Source organism: Coregonus lavaretus, assembly GCF_964263955.1.
Source record: "Coregonus lavaretus genome assembly, chromosome: 13".
In the NCBI taxonomy this organism is placed as follows: domain Eukaryota; kingdom Metazoa; phylum Chordata; class Actinopteri; order Salmoniformes; family Salmonidae; genus Coregonus; species Coregonus lavaretus.
In genome coordinates, this window is record NC_140000.1 from 21,565,762 (window position 1) to 21,579,815 (window position 14,054).

A 14,054-nucleotide genomic window follows, 5' to 3' on the forward strand; every position below is an offset into this window, starting at 1 on the left:
CTGCCCCTCGCACCAAGCCAGTGGTGCGCGTCGCCGGCCCGGCCCGTTCCTGCCCCTCGCACCAATCCAGTGGTGCGCGTCGCCAGCCCGGCCCGGCCCGTTCCTGCCCCTCGCACCAAGCCAGTGGTGCGCGTTGCCAGCCCGGCCCGGCCCGTTCCTGCTCTCGCACCAAGCCTGTGGTGTGCGTCGCCAGCCCGGCCCGGCCTGTTCCTGCCCCTCGCACCAAGCCTGTGGTGCGCGTCGCCAGCCCGGCCCGGCCCGTTCCTGCCCCTCGCACCAAGCCTGTGGTGCGCGTCGCCAGCACGGTCCGACCTGTTCCTGCCACTCGCACCAAGCCTGTGGTGCGCATCGCCAGCCCGGTCCGGCCTGTGCCTGCTCCCCGCACCAAGCCAGTGGTGCGCGTCGCCAGCCCGGTCCGGCCCGTTCCTGGTCCCCGCACCAAGCCAGTGGTGCGCGTCGCCAGCCCGGCCCGGCCCGTTCCTGCCCCCCGCACCAAGCCTATGGTGCGCGTCGCCAGCCCGGCCCGGCCCGTTCCTGCTCCCCGCACCAAGCCTGTGGTGCGCGTCGTCAGCCCGGTCCGGCCTGTTCCTGCTCCCCGCACCAAGCCAGTGGTGCGCGTCGTCAGCCCGGTCCGGCGCGTACCTGCTCCCCGCACTAAGTTAGTGGTGCGTGTTCCCAGCACGGCCCAACCCGTTCCTGCTTCCCGCACTAAGTTAGTGGTGCGTGTTCCCAGTCCGGCCCGACCCGTTCCTGCTCCCCGCACTAAGTTAGTGGTGCGTGTTCCCAGTACGGCCCGACCCGTTCCTGCTCCCCGCACTAAGTTAGTGGTGCGTGTTCCCAGTACGGCCCGACCCGTTCCTGCTCCCCGCACTAAGTTAGTGCTGCGTGTTCCCAGTACGGCCCGACCCGTTCCTGCTCCCCGCACTAAGTTAGTGGTGCGTGTTCCCAGTACGGCCCAACCCGTTCCTGCTCCCCGCACTAAGTTAGTGGTGCGTGTTCCCAGTACGGCCCAACCCGTTCCTGCTCCCCGCACTAAGTTAGTGGTGCGTGTTCCCAGTCCGGCCCGACCCGTTCCTGCTCCCCGCACTAAGTTAGTGGTGCGTGTTCCCATCCGGCCCGACCCGTTCCTGCTCCCCGCACTAAGTTAGTGGTGCGTTTTCCCAGTCTGGCCCGACCCGTTCCTGCCCCTCGCACCAAGCCAGTGGTGCGCATCGCGAGCCCGGCCCGACCCGTTCCTGCCCCTCGCACCAAGCCAGTGGTGCGCGTCGCCGGCCCGGCCCGTTCCTGCCCCTCGCACCAAGCCAGTGGTGCGCGTCGCCAGCCCGGCCCTGCCCGTTCCTGCCCCTCACACCAAGCCAGTGGTGCGCGTTGCCAGCCCGGCCCGGCCCGTTCCTGCTCTCGCACCAAGCCTGTGGTGTGCGTCGCCAGCCCGGCCCGGCCTGTTCCTGCCCCTCGCACCAAGCCTGTGGTGCGCGTCGCCAGCCCGGCCCGGCCTGTTCCTGCCCCTCGCACCAAGCCTGTGGTGCGCGTCGCCAGCACGGTCCGGCCTGTTCCTGCCACTCGCACCAAGCCTGTGGTGCGCGTCGCCAGCCCGGTCCGGCCTGTGCCTGCTCCCCGCACCAAGCCAGTGGTGTGCGTCGCCAGCCCGGTCCGGCCCGTTCCTGGTCCCCGCACCAAGCCAGTGGTGCGCGTCGCCAGCCCGGCCCGGCCCGTTCCTGCCCCTCGCACCAAGCCTATGGTGCGCGTCGCCAGCCCGGCCCGGCCCGTTCCTGCTCCCCGCACCAAGCCTGTGGTGTGCGTCGTCAGCCCGGTCCGGCCTGTTCCTGCTCCCCGCACCAAGCCAGTGGTGCGCGTCGTCAGCCCGGTCCGGCGCGTACCTGCTCCCCGCACTAAGTTAGTGGTGCGTGTTCCCAGTACGGCCCAACCCGTTCCTGCTTCCCGCACTAAGTTAGTGGTGCGTGTTCCCAGTCCGGCCCGACCCGTTCCTGCTCCCCGCACTAAGTTAGTGGTGCGTGTTCCCAGTACGGCCCGACCCGTTCCTGCTCCCCGCACTAAGTTAGTGGTGCGTGTTCCCAGTACGGCCCGACCCGTTCCTGCTCCCCGCACTAAGTTAGTGCTGCGTGTTCCCAGTACGGCCCGACCCGTTCCTGCTCCCCGCACTAAGTTAGTGGTGCGTGTTCCCAGTCCGGCCCGACCCGTTCCTGCTCCCCGCACTAAGTTAGTGGTGCGTGTTCCCAGAACGGCCCGACCCGTTCCTGCTCCCCGCACTAAGTTAATGGTGCGTGTTCCCAGCACGGCCCGACCCGTTCCTGCTCCCCGCACTAAGTTAGTGGTGCGTGTTCCCAGTCCGGCCCGACCCGTTCCTGCCCCTCGCACCAAGCCAGTGGTGCGTGTCGCCAGCCCGGCCCGGCCCGTTCCTGCCCCTCGCACCAAGCCAGTGGTGCGCGTCGCCAGCCCGGCCCGTTCCTGCCCCTTGCACCAAGCCAGTGGTGCGCGTCGCCAGCCCGGCCCGGCCTGTTCCTGCCCCTCGCACCAAGCCTGTGGTGCGCATCGCCAGCCCGGCCCGGCCTGTTCCTGCCCCTTGCACCAAGCCTGTGGTGCGCGTCGCCAGCCCGGCCCGGCCTGTTCCTGCCCCTCGCACCAAGCCTGTTGTGCGCGTCGCCAGCCAGGCCCGGCCTGTTCCTGCTCTCGCACCAAGCCTGTTGTGCGCGTCGCCAGCCAGGCCCGGCCTGTTCCTGCTCTCGCACCAAGCCTGTGGTGCGCGTCGCCAGCCCGGTCCGGCCTGTCCTGCTCCCCGCACCAAGCCAGTGGTGCACGTCGCCAGCCCGGCCCGGCCCGTTCCTGCTCCCCGCACCAAGCCAGTGGTGCGCGTCGCCAGCCCGGTCCGGCCCGTTCATGCTCCCCGCACCAAGCCAGTGGTGCGCGTCGCCAGCCCGGCCCGGCCTGTTCCTGCCCCTCGCACCAAGCCTGTGGTGCGCGTCGCCAGCCCGGCCCGGCCTGTTCCTGCTCCCTGCACCAAGCCTGTGGTGCGCGTCGTCAGCCCGGTCCGGCCTGTTCCTGCTCCCCGCACCAAGCCAGTAGTGCGCGTCGTCAGCCCGGTCTGGCCTGTACCTGCTCCCCGCACCAAGCTAGTGGTGCGCGTCGTCAGTCCGGCACAGCCCGTGCCTGTTTCACCGGTGCCTGGTCAGGTACCGGTCAGCTGCTCCACACCGGAACTTAAGCAATCCGCTCCACCGATGTCCAGTCCAGCTCCAGCCAGCGGGACCAGAGCAGGGGCGCTACGGGGGGGTAGTAAGAGGGTGGTGGTCACGCCCGGAGCCGGATCCGCCTCCGAGGCGGAATGCCCACCCGGCCCCTCCCCTGTTGGGTTTAGTTGGCGCGGTCGCAGTCCGCGCCTTTGGGGGGGGGGTACTGTCACGCCCTGGCTCTGGGGACTCTTATATGTTGAGCCAGGGTGTTAGTTTATATGTGTAGTGTCTATGTTTTGTTTTCTATGTGTTCTTTTCTAGATCGTGTGTTTCTGTGTTGGCCGGGGTGGTTCCCAATCGGAGGCAGCTGTGTCTTGTTGTCTCTGATTGGGAACCATACTTAGGTAGCCTGTTGTGCACTTGTCATTTGTGGGATCTTGTTCCGGAGAGGTTTGTGTTTGTTAACCTTAGGACTTCACGTATCGTTTTGTTGTTTTGTATTGTAATAGTACTCATTAAAAGATGTACGCATATCACGCTGCGCCTTGGTCTGCTTCATACAACGATCGTGACAATAACTGTCATAAGTCATCTTATCAAACACTTGTTTGAACTTGTGTAAGCATATTCATGCACTGTAATCATAGAGGTTACTTTAAGAAGAGTGGATAATGTTTAGACTATGATTACAGAGAATATATATATATATATATATATATATATATTAATATAAGTTATTACCAGTTGGAGCAAGGTAGCCATAAACCTCCACTTCACAGAGTGTCAGAAGTCTTTGCTGGCCTGGTAGAACTACAGTCACATAACGTCCTTCAAAGCCTGGGTCAAAGTCCAGGGTGATAGAACTGCCAGCTGGCACAGAGGCAATTGTTTTAGCCCTGGAGAGAGAAATTGTTTTTTACTGACCTCTGTTAAGATACTGCATCATATACTATATAACTTTATTTAAACTAAATAAACAAGGCACAGGAGATGCTATGCTGATGTCTACAACTGTGCCTCTGGTCTGGTGGTAACCTATGAGTGGGGTTGAATCTTTTCACCAGCATTGCTTGATTCTATCTGTCCTGCCTGCATGGGTTTGTATATACAGTATGTCTGCTATTTATACTGTGGTCACTCTAATTTAACTCTTCAAGGATATAAACAGTAGCAACACATTGTATATACAATTTTTTTTAAACACAGTATCTTGACTCACAGAGGGTTATGAATGGCATTGTCCACTAAAGAATTTCCTATTCGTATCTCAGCCCCGTTAAGCCTCTCAGGAAAAGCATCCCCTCTGTTGGTGATGGTGACGGAGGTGACCATGTAGGTATCAAGCAGGTCCACTCTCCACCAGGGGTTAGTGGATTCATCAGTGGCAGTGCAGGACCCATGATGAAAATGTGAATCGCGGTTCCCATCAATGGCATTGGAGGCGTGACTAAAACCGTGCCATGGGTTCACGATGAGGTCTGACTGTGTAGCTTTTCCACGCAAGGCAAGATTTCCTGCAGTGAAATATATAATTGAGTGAGTATAGAGGAGCAATTTAATGATGCAGTCAAAACAGAATAACATAGTTTTCTAATCTAAAATGTCATGGATTAAAGCATGACATTTGGTACAAACATTCCTCAGGTGATATGAACATCCTAGAAAGGGTGCTCATTGCAAACTTAACGAGGATGCGGAATTCAAAATGGCCACCGATGTAGACGGTAATGAATCTATAGTAGTAGATCTGTGCCAGCACAGAGGGATAGGCCAACGAGTGATACAGTAAGGTTGGCTTCTTAGCTTTCATTGCAATGGTTATCAACTGTACTGCAGAAATGGAACGAAAATCATAGAAAATAGATTTTGTGGTGGCAGCTACAGAGAAGTATTTGGACATACAAGATTTTACTTCAGAAGAGTTACAGTGTGTGTTGAGTGGTGGTGTCCCGTCCTCCCAGGCCGTTGGCATGGTGCAGGAGCAGATAGGGTCAAAGTAGTGGAATGGGGTAATGGGTTTTTAATGAATGTAGGGTTAGTTGGAAGGGTGTTTTTATATATTATTATTATTATTATTAATAATATTTATTTTTATTTGCTTTATTTTGTATCACAAAGTAAAATTGATTTATATCATAGTCCAGTTGGGGGTGGTAATGCAACAAATTGGATGCCAACCGCCCTTAAACTCCAAAGAAGAAGATATATTATATATATATATATATATACACTACCGGTCAAAAGTTTTAGAACACCTACTCATTCAAGGGTGTTTCTTTATTTTTAATATTTTCTACATTGTAGAATAATAGTGAAGACAACAAAACTATGAAATAACACATATGGAGTCATGTAGTAACCAAAACAGGGTTAAACAAATCAATATATATTTTACAGTGGCTTGCGAAAGTATTCACCTCCCTTGGCATTTTTCCTATTTTGTTGCCTTACAACCTGGAATTTAAAATTGATTTTTTGGGGGGTTGAATCATTTGATTTACACAACATGCCTACCACTTTGAAGATGCAAGATACATTTTTTTGTGTGAAACAAACAAGAAATAAGAAAAAAAAACAGAAAACTTGAGCGTGCATAACTATTCACAACCCCAAAGTCAATACTTTGTAAAGACACCTTTTGCAGCAATTACGGCTGCAAGTCTCTTGGGGTATGTCTCTATAAGCTTGGCACATCTAACCACTGGGATTTTTACCCATTCTTCAAGGCAAAACTGCTCCAGCTCCTTCAAGTTGGATGGGTTCCGCTGGTCTACAGCAATCTTTAAGTCATACCACAGATTCTCAATTGGATTGAGGTCTGGGCTTTGACTAGGCCATTCCAAGACATTTAAATGTTTCCCCTTAAACCACTCAAGTGTTGCTTTAGCAGTATGCTTAGGGTCATTGCCCTGCTGGAAGGTGAACCTCCGTCCCAGTCTCAAATCTCTGGAAGACTGAAACAGGTTTCCCTCAAGATTTTCCCTGTATTTAGCGCCTTACATTATTCCTTCAATTCTGACCAGTTTTGCAGTCCCTGCCGATGAAAAACATCCCCACAGTAAAATCAATGATCAGAGAATAGTCAGATTAACTGACAACTAAAATAACAGTGCAGATGGAATTATTTTGCTAAGTGCATAATGTACAGTGGGGTCCAAAATTATATAATCTCTGTGGAACTGGTCATCTCTGTATACCCGTCGCAAGACCCACTGGTTGATGCTTATTTATTAAACCCTCTTAGGCTTCACTCCCCCCTATCTGATTTATCTACTGCAGCCCTCATCCTCCACATTCAACACCCGTTCTGACAGTTACATTCTGTTAAAGGTCCCCAAAGACTTTTAGAATAAGGCTGTAACGTAATAAAATGTGGAAAAAGTCAAAGGGTCTGAATACATTCCGAAGGCACTGTAAGTCATAATATCATTAATAAATATAATACCATTTGAATTTTTAAAAAATCCATAAAGAATGTTTTTTTAAATCAATCAGTATATTTGAGTTTAACCATAATATTTGTTGTAATATTTGTTCTGTCTTTTCTGGAGGATAAAATTGAAATTGTAACCAGCTTTGTATGGCTTGTTTAAGAAAGGGCCATACTTTTAACAAACCTTCCCTGTTATTGGTAATGGTGAGAGATTAACATATCTTGGGGGCAGGGCTCTTGATTAACATTTTACATTGGTAGCACTGGTGCTCACAACTTTAAAAAGTTAGGAGCACAACATAACATTTAGGAGCACCAGAAAATAAGATTGTTTTAATTGATTGAGATATAGCCTATATTGGGCCTATATGAATGTCTAGCTACTTTTGTGCCCTATGAACTAATATTTTAACCCTATAAAGACATTGATTTATTATAAAAAGCTAAAATGTTGAGACAAAAACCTGTCATTGAAATTACAGTCATTTTTGAAATATTAGGTTTCTATATTGTGTAAAAGCACTACCTATTGAATTAATTGATTTCCCGAAGAAGCTATCCCTTTTCCTTTCTTTCTGTGCCCACAAATGTTTGTATATAGTGTTAATTCAGTAACCAGATTGTTAGCTAACTAGCTAATGATGTTACATGACTGAACAAGGTGTAAACAAATGCCCCGTGAGTTGTTTTGGGACATCTTGCCAAATGGTTTATGAATGTATAGCTAATTCATAATAGGAAGAAAAAGACGACAGTATGCACGGTAATATGATAATATATTTTTACCTGTTTGTGCTAGAAACCTAGTTTTAGTTAGTTCAGTTTTCACTGTAGTAATGGTGCAACGATGACAGTAATGAATCTGTGCTAAAGTTTATCTCCAGTTCACTCAAAAACAGCGAAGCCTAATCATTACAACAATTTGTATCTGGGTGATTATTTTTCTAGGCGCACATTTCAAATTAAAATGACAGGTCGCACAGCAACATATTTAGGAGCATATGCAACCAAAAATGGTCGCACTTTAGAGCCCTGCTTGGGGGTATGATCTTTGATCCTCTGTAACTTTCTCACTCATCATTATTCACGATTCATTGAGGTTTACCCGTAATCATTGTAGCATCCACATTAATGTAGAAGTGTTTAGAAACATATATTCTTATTTGCAGTAAAAGAGACTCCAAAATGACACAATGCATTTACTATTCATGTCTATTGGGCACAAAATAATCTGAAACACAATCAAAACAAACTGCAAATGTATCCATCAAGTTTGTATTGTCAAAAGTTTGATGTAGTCATTGTGTGCTAGGAATATGGGACCAAACACTAAACTTTTGACTACTTTATTTATAAGAATCAATCATTTTGACCCCTACCTTTTAGAGAAAGAAAGTATTACTTGTTAAACAAAAACTTTTTCTCTGAGCAATTGTAGTAGTTTGTAAGTGCCTAGTTGCTCAATGGTGCAGACAGTGGTAATGGCATCTTTACTTGCACAATTAAGTGTATCCAAAACCAGAAGCTCTGGATATTTATCCAGGAATGGAATCCCAATGCTTGAGATTGTGTTGCACAGTTGGCTACTTGTTTTTTGAATGTTTGCTTTTGTGATGAACTTTGCTCGTGTTCAAGATTTTGTTTTAAAAGGGGACTCTAAATTCAAAAGCTTAAATTCAAAATCAACCAGTAGTCTGGTCTGCTCAGGTCCTGCTACCATCCATCTCTGGAAGGCAGTGGGGTTCTCTGTTAGACCAATGGCTCCCCCTGTTCCTTTTTACCAGCTAATAGTTTTGCTCATGGGCCTGGTCAAGTGGCATGTATTAGGACTTGTTTTGTGTTTTTGGCAGGACCCAGAAGTCTGAGAATTCTTCTCTGATTTTAGCTGGTAGAGCTTTCATGTCTCGAATGTGGATAGGATTCCACCTTGCGTAGTTTATTATGTCCAGTGCAAAGAACCAGGGTGTCAAGGCATCTTATCAACACAAAGACCAAAATCTCTAGTTCTGTGTGCACGGTCAGTCTTTCAAATTCAAGAACAAAGTTCCAAAGCTGGAAGGTTGGATACCTGCTTTCTGCTTTCCATGTATCAAAAGAAGAGCATGTGGACTCCAACAACCAAGCATCTTTCAGGAGTTTTGACAATGAAAGGAAAGTAAATTGATGACTGTGCCTGGTTTCGGTCAAGCGTGCTGCCTTCGAGAATGAGTCTGCTGTCCCTGAAATTGGCAACCCCAGCATGGGCATACCCAGCACCTTACAACTTTCCCTTTGTTTTTCAAAAGTAGTGTACTGGGCCTTTGCTACTCCTGTATTCAATATTGCAACCCCACAAAACTAGAATAGTCCCAGTAATACAAATGGCGTTGAAAATAAGTCTAAAATAAGTATTTTCCAGACGTTGAAAATACCTATTTTCTGGACGTTGAAATCAGGTAAATTTTCGGTTCTGAATTAAAGTTGAAAAGACATAATTTAGACATTTATGTTTGGGGCAAATCAAGACTGGTCCAGACCAGACAAAAACTGAACCAAACATAGACATCTAGAATTAGTTCAGATTTGGTCCGGACCGGACCAAAAATCGATGTCCATGGACATTAAAATCAAGGCCGGTCCGAACCACCCCAAATCTGAACCGAACATAGACATCTATGTTTGAGCCAAATCAAGGTCTGGAATGCACCCAAAAAAGACTGCTGTCCTGTTTTTAGGATATGTTGTTTGTTAACGTGTCAGCACATTTTGTTTTGATTGGCCGCCATTTAGGTTACGCTATGATCGGAGAAACCTGCATGATCTAAAAAGTGTCTATCTCATTGTATTTTCATACATTTTATCTCCAGCCTGTAGGCTACAGAAAAGGCCTCTTCAATCTGCCTCCATAGGCGGCTGTCTAATCCTACCTAATGAGCGTGACGGTCTTGCCTGTATTAACGGACCAATATAGCCCTCTGCAGTGCGGGAAAAATTTTTTCTCATAATAGTAGTGCACTTGGTCTTTCCTTCTCCTGTATTAGCGGACCGATACAGACGTCTGCAGCGTGGGGAGAAATGTTTTTAGCTACATAAATAAGCTACATAATACAACTCCTTGGGTGTGTTGGCAATTTTTAAACTTGATAACATTATGTTTTTAACCTTTTGAACATTTGTTGAGGTGATTCAAACCACATTTGAGTGGTTTACAGGTTGAGTCGGGGTGTTTCCAGGCCAGTTCTGTCAGTTTACAAATACACAAGATTTGTATTATACATGTACATGGCTACAAAAAGTCAACAGTGATATCACATTTCCAAAATCTGATTCCGTATTGTCAGCTATATTATGTAAAAAAATGAAATAGTGGTGCCATGCCCCCATTTTTGGGCACCCCTTCTAATATCAACAACATCTCTTCCCCCAGAATGGATGCAGTGCCAATTGGGCCAATTGAGATATCGCATGTGACAAACAAATGTATGTTATCTTGTGTGACCACAGATTATCCATTATATTGACCAGATACTCAATTGGCTGCTCAGAAAATTCTTCAAAAATGGAAGGTGATTAGCCTGGGTACCAGTCTCTTTAGCTAGTCCACTCCCTGTACTCCATGTCATGTGCCAAAGAAAAAACACCACAGATTTTGGTCCCAGTTATCCCTCTCACTTCGCTCTCTGGTATGACTCACACATTTCAGTTCATTGCTATAGCTCCCGCCTTGGGCCAATCAATGTAATTTTGTAAATGCCGGATCTCTATGGCAAGACGCATCATTCACACAAGTTTGTTCAAAATCGGCCCAGTGGTGTCTGAGATATCGGGTGTGACTAACGAACGGACAGATGGACGGACGGACAGACGCAGACCGATCCACAGTCCCCTCCCCGATTTCATCGTTGGGGACAATTAATACATCCCAAAGAGCATCCCTACCAAATTTGATGCTTTAATCGGCTCCGTAACGCTTTCATAATTTTTTTACGCCAAGGCCCCGGACTGTGATCCTAGTACATAAATCTGCCTGTTGGTGTCATAAATACATTGACATATAATATAACCTCACGTTTCATAGTAAGAGACATTGACCTGTTAATCTAAAGGGCATTATATCTCAACCTGGTTTCAGAGCATTTCGTATTATTCTGTATGTAAATGCATAACACACTTAGTATGATATGTTACGAATTTGTAAAACTTACAATATTTTAAAAATTAGCTAAACGTTTTATATGTTACGTATTTGCAAACTATGATATGTTCCGAATTTGCAAAATGTATGATATGTTACGAATTTGAAAAAAGTATGATAAGTTACAAATACTAGCTAGGTGGCTAACATTAGCTAGCTCGCTAACGTTAGCTAGGCTAGGGGTTAGGCTTAGGAGTTAAGGTTAAGGTTAAGTTTAGGAGTTAGGTTAAAGGGTTAAGGGAAGGTTTGGTCGAAACGGATTAATGTTAGGGTTAGCTAACATGCTAGGTAGTTGCAAAGTAGCTCAAAAGTAGTAAGTAGTTGAAAAGTTGCAATTTTTCTAAAGTTGTACATGATGGGATTCAAACTCCCAACCTTTGGGTTGCTAGACATTCGTGTTATACGTCCATCCATCCATCCAACCAACCAACCAACCACCCTACTTTAGTTTTTTGCCTTAAGTAACCATCTGTCTTATGTAACCATACCAAACGTAATATATCATACTAAATGGAGCATTTCGGATTTACGTGCAGAATAATATGACATGCTCTGAGACCAGGCTGTATATCTGTCAGTTAACAGGAGGAAATGGAATTAAAGATGTAATTACTTGGGACAGTCGCACCAATAGAGCCTGCCAGTCCCAGGAGAGTCAACAAGAGGAACATCATGGTTGATCTCATCATCCTGTAGGAAAGGCACAGAGCAAGTCAACAAATGGTCTGATAGGAACCAGTCCACAGAAACATTGACACAAACACTGAAACAATCTGTTAGGCTGCAATTCAATCACACAATTGATAATTTTAATAAATTCAGCTCACTTGAACAAAGAAAAACATTTTAAATATTGTTTTACTCACCTCTCAAGAAGAACAATAAACACCAAGAGAGTGCATTTTGGACAGTGTAATTTAGATTATTTTTTTTTACTATTCATTTTAACTCATTTTAACATTCTGTCATTAAGAGCACATGTTTAACTTAATTGTTTTTTAGTTTTTTTTATTCTAGCCTATCATCTATGTGTAACGTGGTTGACGTGTTATTCTTGACCCGCTCAGATTTCCACCATGTTTTTATTGAAAAAATTATGTAAAAAGTAATCACCATATTTAAACGAGAGTTCAGTTCCCGTAGTAGGGTTGACCTTGAAAATGAGGGACAAATGTAAATGAATCACTAATCTCGTGAAATTAATAATAATCTTCAGAAATGACATAGTCAAAACAATAAAATAACTAGGGCTTTACAATGATGCTGAAAACTTATGGACATTTTTGGGTTAAAATCTTCCTCAGAAAAGGGACATGTCAAATTGCAGATTTTTGTCTCTTTAGCAATACTTCATTCATATTAAAAATCAGATTTGTAGAATTTTCCTTGTGGTCTTTAAAGGGCACTTCATTTAATATAACAGGCTTTTAAATTTCTGCACTATTTCTACTTACTAAAGAACGTAATTCATGAGCGTATAATATTAGCTGAGAGGACAATGAGAGATGCTACATTACTCTTAGCACTATTCTCTACTGTCGAGACCATGCTACCTTTTTCAATAGAATGCAAGTATTTCAGTATAAAATGCAGACCAGCTTGCTGTCTCTTTGCAATCACAGCCTACTTGCAAACAGCATGCATTTAAGTAAAGGATTGGATTATGGGAACATCACGCCCATCTGAATTCAACCCACTGCTGAATTATGACATTATTGTTATGACATAACTGTAATGTAAATCAACAGTTAATGTAAGGTTGTGTAAGGCAGAAAGTATAATGTAATAGACAGCAATTCCAAATTGTATTAGATTGTAATATCCTCTTACCTTCACACTCAACAAAAATAAGGTCACTGTTGATGTAGGTAAAAGTTCTGTAGACAACTGAATCTGATTGATTCATTTATACACCCCAATGTCCGATGTCGTCTCCAAGGACATCCTCCTGATAATTTACCATACCATGATAACTAATCACCTGCACTACTGTGCCATAGTTTGACTTCCAGCACTACTTCAGTGCAATAAGAAAGGTCTCAACCAGCTCCAGTGAATCATCAACAGGGCTGCTTGTATTATGACCGGGCATTTAAGGAGGGAACACAAGAGATACTTCTGCAAAATGCTGGAATCTAACCACTGACGGACAGGATCTAACCACTGACGGACTTTATTTCTTTGGTTTGGATTGAATGCTTGTCTGATGATTTGATATGGAGATGAAGCATTCTCACTGAATTGTAAATCATTTTTAATGTGTTGAAACTTGATTACTGAAACGGTGACGACTGTAAACTATGCCCTATGAAAATAAATGTTAAAAATATAGTTTTTGCCTCTGCCTGCTCAACTCAGACCTTAGAGCCTGTCACTTTTCCACCCTGTGACATAATCATTGAGATAAATAACTAAAACATTATTCCAATTTATGGCGATATACAGACAGTGTAATTGAATCATCAGGATATAGTGGTATGGAAGGGAATAACATGAGACATCTACACATGTTCAACTTGTAACAGAGTAGTTGTTAACATTACTACACATAGAATCTCAAGAGCATGTACAGGAGGAGGCAACATATTATATGTACAGTGCATTCGGAAAGTATTCAGACCGCTTGACTTTTTCCACATTTTGTTACATTGCAGCCTTATTCTAAAATTGATTAAATTGTATTTTTTCTTCCCCCTCATCAAGCTACACACAATACCCCAAAATGACAAAGCAAAAACAGGTTTTAGAAATGTCAAAAATTTAAAAAGCTGAAATTTACATTTACATAAGTATTCAGACCTTTTACTCAGTACTTTGTTGAAGCACCTTTGGCAGCGATTACAGCCTTGAGTCTTCTTGGATATGACGCTACTAGCTTGGCACACCTGTATTTGGGGAGTTTCTCCCATTCTTCTCTGCAGATCCTCTCAAGTTCTGTCAGGTTGGATGGGGAGCGTCGCTGCATAGCTATTTTCAGGTCTCACTATAGGGATGGTGCCAGGTTTCCTCCAGACGTTACACTTGGCATTCAGGCCAAAGAGTTCAATCTTGGTTTCATCAGACCAGAGAATCTTGTTTCTCATGTTCTGAGAGTCCTTTAGGCGCCTTTTGGCAAACTCCAAGCGGGCTGTATGTGCCCTTACTGAGGAGTGGCTTCCGTCTGGCCACTCTACCATAAAGGCTTGATTGGTGGATGCTGCAGAGATGGTTGTCCTTCTGGAAGGTTCTCCCATCTCCACAGAGGAACTCTGGAGCTCTG

At 46.0% G+C, this 14,054-nt stretch overlaps 1 pseudogene across 1 annotated transcript in view; it reads right to left on the reverse strand.

Moving 5' to 3' along the window:
• LOC311139967 overlaps window positions 1–12,838 on the reverse strand; it is a 61,706-nt pseudogene extending 48,868 nt beyond the window's left edge. Inside the window, exons 1-4 of the transcript XR_014615497.1 lie at window positions 12,626–12,838; window positions 11,409–11,485; window positions 4,408–4,702; window positions 3,930–4,084 (exon numbers count right to left, since the gene is read on the reverse strand). The product of XR_014615497.1 is annotated as an uncharacterized misc_RNA (transcript). The remainder of the gene's footprint in view (window positions 1–3,929; window positions 4,085–4,407; window positions 4,703–11,408; window positions 11,486–12,625) is intronic.
• Between the last annotated feature and the right edge of the window lie 1,216 nt (window positions 12,839–14,054).